The sequence below is a fragment of the Neopsephotus bourkii genome, unplaced genomic scaffold (assembly GCF_033783945.1).
Source record: "Neopsephotus bourkii isolate Nb327-2 ecotype Australia unplaced genomic scaffold, CSIRO-AGI_Nbou_v1 NB_1589, whole genome shotgun sequence".
NCBI lineage: Eukaryota > Metazoa > Chordata > Aves > Psittaciformes > Psittacidae > Neopsephotus > Neopsephotus bourkii.
In genome coordinates this window covers 2,844,089-2,861,235 of record NW_026902065.1, presented here as the reverse complement: position 1 = coordinate 2,861,235, position 17,147 = coordinate 2,844,089, and the positions used below count along the sequence as shown (strand labels likewise).

The window sequence follows — 17,147 nt, the reverse complement described above, 5'->3', positions numbered from 1 at the left end:
TGTGGTATGTAATGCCTGGCAAGAGTGAATGATGGAGCTGAGTCTTGGAGCACCTTCTATCTTCACAGCAGGGAGGCTACTAAAGGGAAAGCCTTTATTCATCTATGAATGTTTTTTGTTGGCTATAGCCAACTACAACTTGTTTTCTTAGACACGTACATGTAGAAATATTCTGTGTTCTGAATATGCTTTCACATATCAAGGGCACAAACCTCATTGAAAGTTCCATAAGGACTGTGATCCCTGTTTATTTTTCAAATTATAGACAAAGGAGGACAAAATGATGTATTTAGAAAACTCTGTCTTCCCTTTGATGCTCGGATTGTCAAGAGACCAAAAAAATCCCTTGAATCTGTCTAAATGTTTTAGGTAACAAGAAGTTCCCCATACAGCATAACTGCATGTGTCCAATTTTTCTGATCTTTGGCTGATGACTGACTGTATTTAGGCTGGTAGCTTCCTGAACTCAGAGGGCTGGAGCACCTCTGCTATGAAGACAGGCTGAGGTATTTGGTCTTCTTCAGCCTGTAGAAGAGAAGGCTCCAGTGAGAACTGACAGCAGCCTTCGTGTACCTAAAGGGGGTACAAGAAACCTGGAGAGGGACTTTTTACAAGGGCGTGTAGTGACAGGACAAGGGGGAATGGCTTCAAACTGACAGAGAGTAGATTTATATTAGCTGTTAGGAAAAAATTCTTCACCATAAGAGTGGTGAGACACTGGCACAGGTTGCCCAGAGAAGCTGAAGCTGCGCCATCTCTGGGAGTATTCAAGGCCAGGTTGGATGGGCCTTTGAGCAACCTGGTGTAGTGGAAAGTGCCCCTGCCCATTTCAGGGTGATTGGAATTAGATCATCTTTCAAATCAATCCATTCTATGATTGTATGAATCTTGCTGGCTATTTCCTAGTCCTTACTGTTTGGGTGCTTTTAAATGGTGAGGTAAGAATGGACTTGGTTAAACATCCCATCTTGTAGTTAAATTCACTTTGGTCCCACTTTTCCTTTCACTTTGGATTTACGATGCCATAGGACCACTCTCTTTTGCTGCTTTTCTGCCTAGCGGTGTTGGGAATTAATCTAAGAGCAAACAACCAATGTTTTATAGTTTCCTCCATGTCACAAGGACATAGAAATAGACAGTCCAGTTGTTTCTCTGCAGGAACACACTCAATGACTACAACCTCCTCCACAGGAAGAGGTGAGCAATCTTGAAACCAGACATGATAGTGTCTAGCAACTGAATGAGAGCTTGTGTTGAAAACTCCATGTGGGAGAACGAGGCTGGCCTGGACACCATGTGCAGGTGGCAAGCAATACTTAAGGGGATTATGTTTTATGTGCTTTTATTGCTGGGAAAGTTGTAAAGGAGGTGTCTCTCTTCAGTAAACCATGGTGAAAAAAGGCAGATATTGGACTGTTCCCTGTAGAAATTCAAAATAAGAATGAAGAATGTATCTATTTATGAAGACTTACAGTCCTTCTTGCACAAAATTCATAGAAGAAGAAAGTTTTAATGAAGTTCAGCCGTAGGAAGGCATTTTTCCCTCTCAGCCGTTTCTTCTCTAAGTGAGTCTAATCCTCCCAACATCCATCTGAGCTGACTAATAGAGCAGTCAGTGTGTGCACAGTGCTGCACAGAAGCAGAAAGGCTAACACAAAGACACTGAGTGACTTGCTCAACCAGAAATGCACTCGGTGTCAGCTGAGGGACTAGAGCCCAAAAGGTCTCGGCTGCCAACTTCTGTGCTGAGACCGCTAGACAGAACTGTTGATTATTCATTCACTTGCACAACCAAATTGGGAACCCCACAGAAGGCCACTGAAATGATCTGATGAGCAGCGGAGGACAGCTCTCTACCTCCTCTGCCAGGTGACTAGCGCTAAGCTGATGATTTCCTAAATTCTCAGATGAGATGGGACTTGTGCATGCATTTACTGCATGGCAGCCTGTTCCACCAGGAGGCTGTAAGAAGTATGCAGGGGGATCAGATGAGCATCACTTCAGCCCAGCAGATCCAGGCTGCTCTGGTTGCTGCTAATGTCCATTGCAGCTGCCTCTCCTGGCCTTGGAGATGGAGATGCTCATCCTAAACTTTGCAATCTTCCTGACTTTACTCTCCCTCATTCAGGATTACATAAACTTGGTGCAAAGAAGGAAACCTGAGAGAATGGGTGAGGCAGAAATGAAAATATCTGGGTGTGCGAGTGCCCTCCTTCATCATCAATAGTCAGGTTTTGCCTTCAACTCTGCAATATGCAGCGAGTCCCAGGCTGGTTTTGTCCCCTCACAACCATGTGAGCTCTGGCATGAGGACGCAATGACAGCCGAAATATAATGTCAAGACTGAAACCATGGTTCTGGGAAAGGAAGAGGGGATATCCCTTGAATCTGAATGAATGAGATTTTGCTCCACACTAGTGCATGCTGGTGGAATCAATACCCCTCACGTGTGCTGTACGGTTATGTTGTTTGAAGTGATCTGGATTCCCCACGCCAAAGCAGCAAGAGCAGCGAGAGTTTTCTCTACAGAGCCACTATATCAGCTTTTCTACATTCCTCATTCTTTTGGTTATATAAGCTCTTGAAAAATATAGATTAATCTCTTTGCAGCAAGTCATGGGCACTCAGGTCTTGACAGAAATGGGGAATCACAGTTAGAAAAACTAAATCCTGCCTTTGTTTCCCAGACTTTAAACTACAGATTAATTTGACAGATATGTCCTCAAATCAGAGAGTGCAACTCTGTGTTCAACTCTTTTCAGTCTATGTGGTACCCACAATGAAGTGGAAGAGCGCTGTGGCTCTGTTTTCCTTCTGCATTGTTCAGGCTCCTAGTGCACAAGGAGCACCTGGAGCACGTGGAGTCTTCTTTATTATGAACTACCTTCATAATGATGGAGGCATCCTGAGATTTAGTGTCCTCTGGGATGCTTTGGATGCAGAAAGGCAGAACTGTTCTAAGGGGTCTGGTGTGATCTATCAACAGAGCTGACGAGTGCAATGCAGAGTCCTCTGGGCCAGGTCTACATAAGCTAATCCCAGATCAGTTGTGATGACCAGTGTGGCACAGAGGTTTCCACTCCACAAGTACAGTGCTGTGGGCGCAGGCTTGCATTCCTGGATACCTCTGTGTTCCATGCTATACATCTACCCAGCCTGTGCAGGCAAAGGCATCTACTCCATCATGTGGGTCCCTGAGGCTGGCAGATATATCCCCGAGTCAGAGTGCAAGTCTGTGTCCTATCCTGTCCAGGTGCAGACCTCACTCAGGAGTGCTTACAGTCTGTGCTGCCATCAGCTTGAATCTAGGGGTAACTGAACACTGCTGCTGTGTCAGATGAGGTTTTGTGAAACTCTTTCTCATAACCAGTCCAAAGGGAACTTGGGATTCTTTGCAAGTGGTTTCTATGTCTAGAGCACATTCGTATGTCCCATTGCTGGGGAGGTCTGAGAGGCAAAATAGCTCACAAATCCTGTGACCCATTGGTTGATGCATGGCTTTTATTTCAAAGCCTTTAATTCCCATCCACATCTTCCCTTTGTTGCTTGATCTGAAATGCATCCTCTCAAGCTTCCAGACTGGAAGGCTGCCTGAGAGGCTGTGACATAGAAGGGACTGATCTTATAACAGCTGGTCCACATAGCTGTGGTGATGTGTCCATGATGACTTTGTCTTTCCTGCAGCTGGGCATTGGACAAGCAGATACATGTCAGTACATTAAAATTGATCAAATCTCCGGACCAGCCTTTTTGGAAAGAAAGTGCAAGCAGGATTTACTGTGATGCTGGTCATCAGCAACCACAAGAGTTATGAAAGCAAAGCTGACAAATGGGGAGAGAATGCAGAGGAGAGCAATAAAAATAATAAAAGCTTCCATAATCAAAAGCACTGGATTTGAGGTAAAGAGAGCTGGGAGTTTCCCCTATTGTTTAGAAGCCAGAAGCAAGGCATACGTGTCTGTAACTTTATAACTTTCCCTTATATATATATATAAAACGTAAAAACTGGTTCAATATAATGCTAATTTTACAATGCTTGATTGGACTTTGTATCTTGGGGTTGCTGAGAGAAAAGCACACATGGCCTGGCTTTATATAGGAAGGGAGCAAGGAAGATCCATCTGATCTCTTAAAATATCAGGAGCAAAGGTGTACCAAGACAAGAAGAGATGAAGGTTCACTGCAGGAGCTCAGGGTTTCATCACTTCTCGGAAAAAATGGGAGATGATGAGGTTTGCTCTCCATGAGGGATCAATTGCTACCAATGCTTCTGCACACCCAGGGTTCTTCTCTATTGCCTGGTGTAGACACTTCGATGTCAGCTCTGTTTCTAAGCTTCTAAGGAGTTTTCTTACTCCACTGAATTAATCTCCTAGGTCTGAGCAACCTGGAAGTCAGCTGGACCTGTTTGAATGGCCTGCCACGCTTTCAGAAGCATCATTCACATTGGTAGTGTTTCATAGCATCATTCACATAGGTAGTGTTTCCTATTCCTGTGTTTTTAATACGTATCTCCAGGGTCACAGACAAAGCCAACAAGCTCAGAGATTTTTGAAAATGGTGTCCTGCAGGAGCTGGAATTTATGAATTGCCTTCATTTAGCTCTCCATTTTGGTGAGAAGTGGTGAGCGCGGTGCCCTGGCTGGAGCAGGAGAAAGGTTGCTTCTACATACCTCTTTCTGTGTGCCTGTTTCTGTGATTGCATAACTCAAAAAACCCCAAACCCAATACTGCACATAGGGACCGACTGCTGAGTTAGGTGGTGATGTCACCTTCATCTGAGCTACTCATCTGTAAGGTCTGGTCTGGCTTTAGCATGGTGAACATGCTTGTTCTGCAATGGTGTGGAATAGAGGACTGCAGAGAGGGTTCCTTCTAGCTCCAGCCCTTGTGTGGAGAGCTTTCTGGAAAGCAGATACAACAGCAAACAATCCCATGTGCTTACGTTGTTGCTGATAATAGTGGTTGGTATTTGGTTTCACTGATAACCTCTGTGGAAATCTATGTGTGCTGGAATTGCAGGGTTGTGGTGACAGCAATAATTCATCCCCATGTGTCTTGAAGCATCTCTATGTTGAAAAAAAGGTCCTTACAGCTCTAGTTGATAGGCCATCTACTGTCTAGGTGTCTCTCCTATCAGAAGACAGATCTGTTTGTTCATAAATGCTTTCCAACAAAAGAAAGAGAATCTCTGGGCTGCCTTATTCATATCAGTCTTCTCAGATGAGAATAAAGTGCAGAGCAAATCCTGTGAAAGAGGTGAAGCTTGGACTAAGGCTGTGTGAAAAAGATGAATTTAACATCTAGTTAGCATCTAAATAATATCTAAATAGTTATCAATAAAAATTAGTTGTTATTATTATTATTATTATTAAAATTATCAATACCTTCTCAAAGAGGACTAAGATCTGTTGTGGTTTCTCTGGGGAATGCCTCTCTCTGCTTTGAAAAGTTATCCCCTGCAGAAACAAGAAAGGAAACCGCCTCCTGTCTCATGTACCCTGCTTGGCAGAGATAGGCAGTGTGCAGAATAATAGCCTCATAGAAGCTTCAGCTGCCAGAGTCACTTTTTATTCCAGGGAAGGATGACCTTTGCATGATCATGCCCCCATGCCTAAATATTCAGATGTGTCGCCAAATACCACACATTTCCACCTTCCCTGAAGAAAACACAGCTGTACCTTAAGGAAAAGTGATATGTAGAGGTAAGGAATGCTAAATCTGATGTAACAAGGGGAAATTCTGCTCTGACTACCAGCAGCATGTAAATGGCCCTCTCTGAGGAACGGAAGGGAGCACACCAAAATCTGGGAATACCTCTGCTGATTGCCAAAACATGTTCCTCTCCAAAACATCCCTCCCCTTTGTGCATGGCTTCCTCTTTCATTATGGATGTGATCCAGACTGCTGTGTAACAGATGGAAAGGTTGTTACTTATATCAGGAAATCTCTTGCTGTATTCCTGTGTTCAGGAATCTTCCTCTATATCCAGTGATCTGTAGAAGCTGCTTCCCAGCCAATGTCTGTGGAACTGCCTGAAAAGCAGGCCATGAAGCTATGAAATACCCTTTCTGAAGGAAATACACTTGAATACATCCCTCAAGCCTGTTGTAGGCCTGGAGGTACACCAGCAGCTGGAGGACACTGAGGCTGTGGGTGTATTCATCAGCTGCCGGCACCCAGACTAGTGAGCTTTCATGATGTTGGCTGTGACACTTGAAGGGCAGTCAAGAATACAGGAACCTGGCAATAAAACTTTTATAAGGCACTACGGAGAATCAGCAACTGGATCATTGTCAGTTGCTTTTGGACACTCTTGGAAACCTATAAAGACATGGAATTTTGGCTTTGATCTCAAAGAATTAAATCTGTTTAGAAAAGTTTAGAAATCTTGCTTTAGTCAGAGAGTGCAACCCTATAAAATAGAAGAATTGGCTGGGTAATGGGTGAAATCACAGTGGTGAAAATACTTTTGAATTGCTTTGTCTTGTTGGAATGTGCCATGCATCCTTAGGGATAAAACAGAAGTGAGCAGAGAAAAGGGAACTGCACTGAGTAAATAGTACAGTAAGGCATGTTGTATGGTGTATGTAGTCAAAGGTTTCTATGCAGTGTACAGACTTGGGCTATTCAAAAGTGATCTTACCGTGGTATGCCTTTTTGGACTCACATTGATGGCATGTTTATCCTTAATATGTTTCAGTGACACTGTAATTTTAATGCTAATAGTTTGTCGTGTTGTTTGCTTTATTGTATGAAACCTGACCAGTGTTTTCTAAGTGAATTTGGCATTCATTCATAGATTTATACTATCATGCAATGGTTAGAGTTGGGAAGGACTTTAACATCATCTACTAGTTCCAACTGCCGTGCCATAGACAGGGATGCCTCACACTAGACCAGGTTGCTCAAACCACTGGCCAACCTGGCCTTGAACACTGCCAGAGATGGAGCATTTACCACTTCTTCTGGCAACCTCTTCCAGTGACTCAGCACCCCAAAAGGGAGCTCTGCGTTGGCCGGGAATCGAACCCGGGTCAACTGCTTGGAAGGCAGCTATGCTAACCACTATACCACCAACGCCTGGCAGTTCTTTCCCAATCCTGTTGGATGAAAGAAGCTATTCCAGTTGGATGAGAGAATTGGTAGAGGGCTGAGAAACAAAACACAACAGAGAAAAATGCCAGCCAGAGAACACAGTGGGGATAATGTTAAACCCAATGTATTATAGGTACAAGGTTAACACTATTAGTAAGATGTAATGGATCCTCAGTGCTGCTCATTTTGGAAGTCTGTCTTCTCTGTGCAACAAGGGGCGTGGATCACAGTCACAAAGCATAGGCAAGAGCTCCTAAAAATAGAAGGGGCTTGAAACAGAATATCCTGAACTGACCCATTCATGTCTATGTAGAAGGATGACATAATACACATGGACTTAGTGGAACCATTTGCATACTGTATGAAGGGCTTTATTCAGCATTTCCAGGAGAGACTTGTTTGATGCTAACCTGAAGAGCTGGCAAGGGGTGGAGCACTTTGGCTCTGGTTCAGGAAAGCACAACATTCAGCATTCAACAAGATTTACAGCTATTCTTGATGTCACGCACATGTTCAAATGTCCTGCTGGCCTGTAGCCTGCCTGTTTAGCACCTTGCAGGACCAACTTTAGAATGGTGGAATGGGCTGTTATCACAACCAGTATCTGGTGCGCTGCCCTTAAGCCCCATCCCCTTCGTTATCAAAACCAAGTCTGGAAACGTTACAAGCTGGTTTTGGAAGAGTCTGTGTAGGACTGACCCCTGTATCTTGTAGGTTTCTGCAAAACTCTTGTTGCCTTCACTGGGGCAGGGTTTGGTCTTCAGAGTCTCTGCAGAAAGGAACACCTGTCCTGTGAAAAGGGAGATGCTGTGGTGGCTGTAGCTCTCTGTCAGCAGCTCAGCAAACGTATCTTTGTTCTAGTGGTAGATCATCAGCTGCTCGGTGTGCTCTGGCATGATGGGCTCTTACACAGCTGGTTCTTGTGGGCTGTGAGGAGCAGCTGGGCACAGGGCACTGCTCACATGTTGCAATCAGGCACTTGCAGCAAGGTACAGCCATGGGCGGTGTCTTCATCAGTCGCTGCCTTCCCCATGCAGTGCCACACCACCCATGCACAGGCAGACGTGACAGGGCTTGGCCTTGGGCTTGCTATGGCAGGTCTCCCATTAGTAATCTAAAGAGCATTGAAAACTTTCCCAAGGACAGGCAGTGGTGTGCTGGGTCCTGTGATCTTGGGAATCCAAAGGCAAAACTTCACCATTCCTTTTCTGGCTACACAAGCTTGAGCTGCAAGGGCATTTTTGTTCTTGTTCTGTTGGAAGTGTACCGTGAGTTTGCTTCCTTTGGTAAAACACCTCTGTTGTCTTCTCTGTGGTATGTAATGCCTGGCAAGAGTGAATGATGGAGCTGAGTCTTGGAGCACCTTCTATCTTCACAGCAGGGAGGCTACTAAAGGGAAAGCCTTTATTCATCTATGAATGATTTTTGTTGGCTATAGCCAACTACAGCTTGTTTTCTTAGACAAGTTCATGTGGAAATATTCTGTGTTCTGAATATGCTTTCACATAAGACATAGGTAATCCTAAGCAAGTGCTAATAATCCAACTAGGAACCAGCTCCTACTTGCAGAGGTCTCAGGAGAAGGCTATTTGCTGTTCTCTGTTTTCATATAATTTTTTAATTTGCCAAGGATGTCAATTAGAAAACTAGTGTGTTCTAGCATCAAAAAGTCCAGTCTTTGTTTTTTATGGTTCAGCAGGCAGAGTACAGATTTGAGAGAGAAGGTTGGTGTCAGCCCGTTTGTCCATTGACTTCAGACAGCTCCCTTGTTTCTTGGTCTCTGTGTTTATTGAAAATGTTTAGTTAGTGAAGTTTTTTGATACCATAACATTGATGATCAAGGTTGTCTTAAATGTCAGGTTTCGAAGATTACAGATTGGGTCAAGGATGGAGGTAAATGTCAAAAGTCTTGGTCAAAATCCAGGTCAAATGTCATGGGTCAGCATCAAAGGTTGCAGTCAGCTTCAGGGCTCACAGACGGGGTCAAAGGGTATGGGTCAGGGTCAAAGCCTGCAGTTGGGTTCCAAGGCCAAATGTTGTAGTCAGTGTTCATCAACTGGGGTCAAAGATCAAAAGTCACTGATTAGAGTTGAAGGACACAAATTGTTGGCAAAATTATTTGATCACTGATCAGTAATCAGGGATTGGGACAGGGTCAAAAAGCAGAGAGTCATAGACAAAGATCATAATTTTGGGTCAAAAGATCAAAGATTGTGGATCAGTGTTAAAGGTCATGGGTCAAAGATCACATATTTGTCAAAAGCTGGGGATCAGGAGTGCAGGGTAAAACGTTGTGGATGGGCCAACATTCATGGATTGGTGCCAGAAGTCATGGATTTTGTCAAAGGTAAAATGTCAGAGGTTTGAGTTAAAAGATAACTGGGGGTCAAAAGTAAAAAGTTTCAAGGCAGGTGAAAGGTCAGGTGTCTGGGAGGGGGAACGGGTGGGGTGTGTTCAGGAGTCAAATGTCACATATTGGGGCGAAAGGTGAAAGGTGATTGATAAGGGCCAAAGGTCACATGTCATGATCAGTGGCCATGGGCAAGGTTAAAGATCTTAGGATGGGGTCAAGAGTCAAAGGTCATGCATCAGAATCAGGGTTCAGATCAGAGTTAGTGGGTCAGGGATTTGGGCCTGGGGTCAGGTGTCAGCGTCAGAGGTCATAGGTGGGAATCAGTGCTTGGGTTGGGATCTGAGTGCCAGCAGTTAGGTCAAAGGTTAAAATTTGGTCACAGAGGTCAGAGCTCAGGATCAAAGGTTGAGGTCAAGAATCAAGGATCAGTAGTCACGGATCCAGTCAAGGTCATACCTCTGGATGAGCTTGTGTTTCAGTGTTTTTAATAACGGAAGATATTAGACCCTCGCTGAGGAAATGAGGATTTAGCATTTTGTAAAAGGCTGCCAAGAGAAGGAGGGCAGGTATTAACAGAGTCCTCTTCAGGACAGAAACAGGGAAAACTTCCTGAGGGTGAGAAGTCTGGCAAACCTGGAGAAAGGCACATCAGTCAGTAGCATGGGTGGTAGGACCAGCAACATGAGCCTAGCGCATTCCCATGGGATTTGGCTGGAATGAAGAATGAGACAAAGAGGTTTAGCTGGGCCTGAGCAATGATTTATTTTTTTCTTGACTTACTCATCCAGTTCCTTGAATGATTCTTGTCACACTCACCAAAAGCTGAGGAGAAGGGAGCGCCGCGAAAGCAGGGGCTGTACATTAGGATCTTTACACAGAAAAGAACCAACATGGAAGCCTTACATCAGCCATCTTTGTCCTCCTGAGATCTTCTGGGGACTATAAGTGGACTACTGGAACTGGCCTCGTTCCCTCTGGGGACAAAAGGATGACTTTTCTGTGAAGAATTGCCATGGGCCAGCAAACCTGTCACAGCATTTAGGAGAAGTCTTTGGGATTCTTGAGACTGTGCCCAAAAGTCTGTGGTTTTGCAAAGTCATTGTAGGAGCCAGATACCATCAGAGCATGGAAGTGCCCTGCCTGCAGCCCTGTTCCTCCATGAATTTCCTCCTGATCCAGCCACCCTGGTGTAGGCCCAGTGCCAGTGAGTCCTTGGGAAGTTGACCCAGCTTTGATATGCAGAGAGACTGTAAAAAGGTGAAAGCATTTCCAGCCCTGAGAGATCCTTAGCAACAGATTTTATGTATTTTCCAGTTCTTTCTACAGCATTTCTTTTAACAAAATTGGAAATACGTCAAATCTTCCTTTCAAATGCATTTTTTATGACCATATGAAAGGAAAAAACAACACAAAAACTAGTTGATGTGGTCTATATTTTTAGTTGTAATGAGCATGCTATTAAAGTATGCTGGCAACAAAGAGTGTAGCAATCATCAGGCTTATTATTCAGAGAGAGACAATAGCAATATTCATGAGGCTCAGACATCTGTCAAATTAATCTGGAGTTTAATGTTCAGGAAACAAAGGCAGGATTAGGATTTCTAACCTGATTTCCTAATTCTGTTAAAATCCAAGTGCTGTGACTTGCTGCAAAGAGGTTAATTTATATTTTTCAAGAGCTTATATAACCATAAGAATGAGGAATGTAGAAAAGCTGATAGAGTGGCTCTGTAAATTCTTGCTGTTCTTGCTGCTTTGTCATAGGGAATCCAGATCACTTCAAACAACATTAATCATACAACACACGTGAGGGGTATTGATTCCTCTGGCATGCACTAGCGTGTAGAAAATCCCACGTACATTCAGATTCAAGGGATATCCCCTCTTCCTTTACCTAGAACCAGGGATTCACTCTTGCCATCATATTAGGGATGTCGCTGTATCCCCTCTTGCCAGAGCTTACATGTTTGTGAAGGAAGAACAACAACCTAAGACCCACTGTATAGTGCAGAGCTGAAGGCAAAACCTGACCGTTGAGGTTTTGCATACCCAGATATTTTCTGCTTCACTCATTTTCCAAAGTTTCCTCCTCATCACTAAATTTATGTAACTCTTTATCCGACATGAGGGAGAGTAAAGTCAGGATGGCTGCAAAGTTTAGGATGAGCATCTCCATCTCCAAGGCCAGGAGAGGCAGCTGCAATGGACATTAGCAGCAACCAGAGCAGCCTGGATCTGCTGGGCTGAAGTGATGCTCATCTGATCCCCCTGCATACTTCTTACAGCCTCCTGGTGGAACAGGCTGCCATGCAGTAAATGCATGCACAAGTCCCATCTCATCTGAGAATTTAGGAAATCATCAGCTTAGCGCTAGTCACCTGGCAGAGGAGGTAGAGAGCTGTCCTCCGCTGCTCATCAGATCATTTCAGTGGCCTTCTGTGGGGTTCCCAATTTGGTTGTGCAAGTGAATGAATAATCAACAGTTCTGTCTAGCGGTCTCAGCACAGAAGTTGGCAGCTGAGACCTCTTGGGCTCTAGTCCCTCAGCTGACACCGAGTGCATTTCTGGTTGAGCAAGTCACTCAGTGTCTTTGCGTTAGCCTTTCTGCTTCTGTGCGGCACTGTACACCAGGTTGCTCAAAGCCCCATCCAACCTGGCCTTGAACAGTCCCAGATATAGGGCAGCCACAGATTCTCTGGGCAACCTGAGCCACTGTCTCACCACTGTCATAGTGAAGATTTTTTTCCTAATATCTAATCTAAATGTATTCTCTGTCAAACGAACCCATTCCACTGTGTCCTGTCACTACACACCTCTCCAGGTTTCTTGTACACCCTTTAGGTAAAGGACAGCTGCTCTCAGGTCCCACTGGAGCCTTCTCTTCTCCAGGCTGAAGAAGACCAAATGCCTCAGCCTGTCTTCATAGCAGAGGTGCTTCAGCCCTCTGAGTTCAGGAAGCTACCAGCCTGTACAGCCTGACCAGTAGTCATCAGCCAAAGATCAGAGTAATTCCACAAATGCAGTTACGCTGTATGGGGAATTTGTTGTTACCTGTACCATTAAGACAGATTCAAGGGACTTCATCATTTTGTCTCTTGACAATCCAAGCATCAAAGGGAAGACAGAATTTTCTAAATACATCTTTTTGCCCTCCTTTGTCTATAATTTGAAAAAATAAACAGGGATCACAGTCCTTATGAATTTCCAGTGAGGTTTGTGCCCTTGGTATGTGAAAGCATACCCAGAACACAGAATATTTCCCCATGTACGTATCTAAGAAAACAAGCTGTGGTTTGCTATAGCCAACTAAAAAACATTCATAGATGAATAAAGGCTTTCCCTTTAGCAGCCTCCCTGCTGTGAAGATAGAAGGTGCTCCAAGACTCAGCTCCATCATTCACTCTTGCCAGGCATTACATACCGCAGAGAAGACAGCAGTGGTGTTTTACCAAAGAAAGCAAACTCACTCTACACTCCCAACAGAACAAGAACAAAAATGTCACTGCAGCTCATGCTTGCATCGGCTGAAGAGGAATGGTGAAGTTTTGCTTTCAGATTCCGAGACAAGGAGGCACAAAAGCACAAAATGTAATCGGTTCTATGTAATGTTAAGTTTGATGGATTTGCAATAGAAAATAACTGCGGTGCTTGAAGGTAGTTGACATAGTTTTAGGTCCTTATGACCTTAGTACAAGAAGTGCAAGAAAACAGAATAGAAAATCAGGACCTGGGGATGGGGAGTATCTGGGACTAGCTGATGTCCAGGGTGGACACAGATAAACTAAGTGATAAGTAGAAGGACAGTATAATTGCTATGCTTGTGGTGTTAATGAACCCATTAAGCTGGTGTAAATGTCTACTGGGGAGTATCTGGGACTAGCACATGTCCAGGGTGGGAGCAGTTAAACTAATTGATAAGTAAAAGGACAGGATGATTGCTATGTCTGTAATGTTAATTAAGCTGGTGCTTCAAAGACTGCCAGAAGTTATAAAGAATGTTGGGAGAAAAAAACGACCCTCAAAGACCACCACCACAATTTTGTATGCATGTGGGGAACTTTCTGGAAAATCATGTAATTCATGTGTAGCCTCATGAATATGTATGTATGCCCAGTGACTACATAAGGGTGGCCTGTGCAGCCGTACGGGCAGACATGGTAGGAAGAGCTATCACCTGTGTCTCCAGGTGCCGCAATAAAGAATACCTGTTTGTCAACTTGAAAATGTTGGCGAGTTTGTACCTGGAGTTTTCTCCAAATCAATTCCCAAGATCACAGGACGCAGCACACCACTGCCTGTCCTTAGGAAAGTTTTCAATGCTCTTTAGATTACTAATGGGAGACCTGCCATAGCAAGCCCAAGGCCAAGCCCTGTCACGTCTGCCTGTGCATGGGTGGTGTGGCACTGCACGGGGAAGGCAGCGACTGATGAAGACGCCGCCCATGGCTGTACCTTGCTGCAAGTGCCTGATTGCAACATGTGAGCAGTGCCCTGTGCCTGGCTGCTCCTCACAGCCCACAAGAACCAGCAGTGTAAGAGCCCATCATGCCAGAGCACACAGAGCAGCTGATGATCTACCACTAGAACAAAGATACGTTTGCTGAGCTGCTGACAGAGTTACAGCCACCACAGCATCTCCCTTTTCACAGGACAGGTGTTCCTTTCTGCAGAGACTCTGAAGACCAAACCCTGCCCCAGTGAAGGCAACAAGAGTTTTGCAGAAACCTACAAGATATAGGGGTCAGTCCTACAAGGATCCTTTAAAAACCAGATTGAAACATTTCCCGATTAGTTCTTCATAAAGAAGAAGGAGAGCGGGCTTAAGTCCAATACACCACATCGATTTCCAGGCACTGGTTCTGATGGTTAACACTTCTCTGCCCACTCCACCGTTCTAAAGTTGGTTCTGCCAGGTGCTAAACAAGGGGGCTACAGGCCAGCAGGACATTTGAACATGTGCGTGACGTCAAGAATACCTGTAAATCTTGTTGAATGCTGAATGTTGTGCTTTCCTGAACCAGAGCCAAAGTGCTCCACCCCTTGCCAGCTCTTCAGGTTAGCATCAAACAAGTCTCTCCTGGAAATGCTGAATAAAGCCCTTCATACAGTATGCAAGTGGTTCCACCAACTCTGTGTGTATTATGTCATTCTTCTACATAGACATGAATGGGTCAGTTCAGGATATTCTGTTTCAAGCCCCTTCTATTTTTAGGAGTTCTTGCCTATGCTTTGTGACTGTGATCCACGCCCCTTGTTGCACAGAGAAGACAGACATCCAAAATGAGCAGCACTGAGGATCCATTACACCTTACTAATAGTGTTAACCTTGTACCTATAATATATTGGGTTTAACATTACCCCCACTGTGTTCTCTGGCTGGCATTTTCTCTGTTGTGTTTTGCTTCTCAGCCCTCTACCAATTCTCACATCCAACTGGAATAGCTTCTCTCATCCAACAGGATTGGGAAAGGACTGCCAGGCGTTGGTGGTATAGTGGTTAGCATAGCTGCCTTCCAAGCAGTTGACCCGGGTTCGATTCCCGGCCAACGCAGAGCTCCCTTTTGGGGTGCTGAGTCACTGGAACAGTTTGTCAAAAGAAGTGGCAAATGCTTCATCCCTGGCAGTGTTCAAGGCCAATTTGAATAGGACTTTGAACAACTTAGTCTAGTGTGAGGCATCCCTATCCATGGCACGGCAGTTGGAACTAGTAGATGATGTTAAAGTCCTTCCCAACTCTAACCATTGCATGATAGTATGAATCTATGAATGAATGCCAAAATACCTTAGAAAACACTGGTCATGTTTCATACAATAAAGCAAACAACATGACAAACTATTAGCATTAAAATTACAGTGTCACTGAAACACATTAAAGATAAACATGCCATCAATGTAAGTCGAGAAAGCATACCACTGCAACATTACTTTTGAATAGCCCAAGTCTGTACATCATACAGAAACCTTTGATGATGTACAACATACAACATGCCATACTGTACTACTTACTCAATGCAGTTCCCTTTTCTCTGCTCACTTCTGTTTTATCCCTAAGGATACATGGCACATTCCAGCAAGACAAAGCAATTCAAACCTCTATTCCCAGGCTAAAAGAACCACCAATAGCTGTCTGTCTACTGCAGTCAACCAAAACAGGAGAGTATTTCCTTAATGCTCCAAGTTGGCACCACTGTGATTTCACCCATTATCTAGCCAATTCTTTTCTCTTATAAGATTGCACTCTCTAACTAAAGCAACTTTTCTAAACACATTTAGTTCTTTGAAATCAAAGCCAAAATTCCATGTCTTTATAGGTTTCCAAGAGTGTCCAAAAGCAACTGACAGTGATCCAGTTGGTGATTCTCCATAGTGCCTTATAAAAGTCATATTGCCAGGTTCCTGTATTCTTGGCTGCCATTCAAGTGTCACAGCCAACACTGCAAAAGCTCACTAGTCTGGATGCCCAGCAGCTGATGAGCACACCCACAGCCTCAGTGTCCTCAAGCTGTTGGTGTACCTCCAGGCCTACAACAGGCTTGGGGGATCTATCCAAGACTATTTCCGTCCATATGATCAAGATTTTTTCTGCCTTACTTTTTGTCAGTACCTTGGACTTGGTGTATCAGGGGAGCTGGGAAAAACAACTGTGAAAAGCTGGATGCACTAGCTTGTCAGATAAGCGGAGGAATCATGTGAGGCCCCAGATTCCATGAGAAAGGGTATTTCATAGTTTCCGAAAACTCTGCTTTTCAGTCAGCTCCACAGACACTGACTGGGAAGCAGCTTCTACTGGTCACTTTATACAGGGCAAGATCTACTGACATCAGTAACAACCTCTCCATGTGTTACACAGCAGTCTGGATCGCACCCATGATGGAAGAGGAAACATTCGCAAAGGGGAGGGATGTTTTGGAGAAGAACGTATTTTGGCAATCAGAAGAGGTATTCCCGGAGTTTGGTGTGTTTCCTTCCATTCCTCAGGGATGGCGATTACATGCTGCTGGCAGTCAGAGAAGAGTTCCCCCTTGTTACATCAGATTTATCATGCCTTACTACTACATATCACTTTTCCTTAAGGTACAGCTATGTTTTCTGTTTTGAAGTTGCAAATACGCAGTATTTGGTGACACATTTTGAAATGTTTTGCCTACTAGGTACATCTGAAGATTTGGGCATCATCATTAAAGGGAAAGCCTTCCCTGGAATTAAGAGTGACACTGGAAACTGAAGCCTCTATCAGGCTACTATGCTAAATACTGTCTATCTCTGCCAAGCAGGGTACACCAGACAGGAGGGGATTTCCTTTCTCCTTTCCACAGCTGTTACCTTGTCAAACCAGGCAAGTACATTCCCAAGAGATGAAACACTACATCTTAGTCCTCTTCAGAAAATCACTAACAACGTCATTTGAACAACACTAATGCCACTTGAACAACAGCAGCTACTACAAATACTCAATTTGAATACCTCACTTTTATGGATCAGAATTTAGAATGGCTAAGTATATGTTAAATTCCCTTTTTGTGCAAAGCCTGACGAAGATACACCACTTGCACAGGTTTTGCTCTGCACTCTTCTTCGTCATCTGAGGAGAGTGATGTAAATCAGGCAGCCCATATTTTCTCCTTCCTTTGCTGGAAAGCATTTATGAACAAACAGCTCTGTCTTCTGACAGGAGAAACAGCTGGACAGTAGGTGG

General features: G+C 44.2%; 2 non-coding genes across 2 annotated transcripts; one reads left to right on the top strand and one right to left on the bottom strand.

Annotated features, from left to right (window-relative positions):
* Window positions 1-7,011: 7,011 nt before the first annotated feature.
* On the bottom strand, window positions 7,012-7,083 carry TRNAG-UCC (transfer RNA glycine (anticodon UCC)). The gene has a single exon. It is a non-coding gene; the product is annotated as a tRNA-Gly (tRNA).
* Window positions 7,084-14,930: 7,847 nt separating this feature from the next.
* Window positions 14,931-15,002, top strand: TRNAG-UCC (transfer RNA glycine (anticodon UCC)). The gene has a single exon. It is a non-coding gene; the product is annotated as a tRNA-Gly (tRNA).
* Window positions 15,003-17,147: the final 2,145 nt, after the last annotated feature.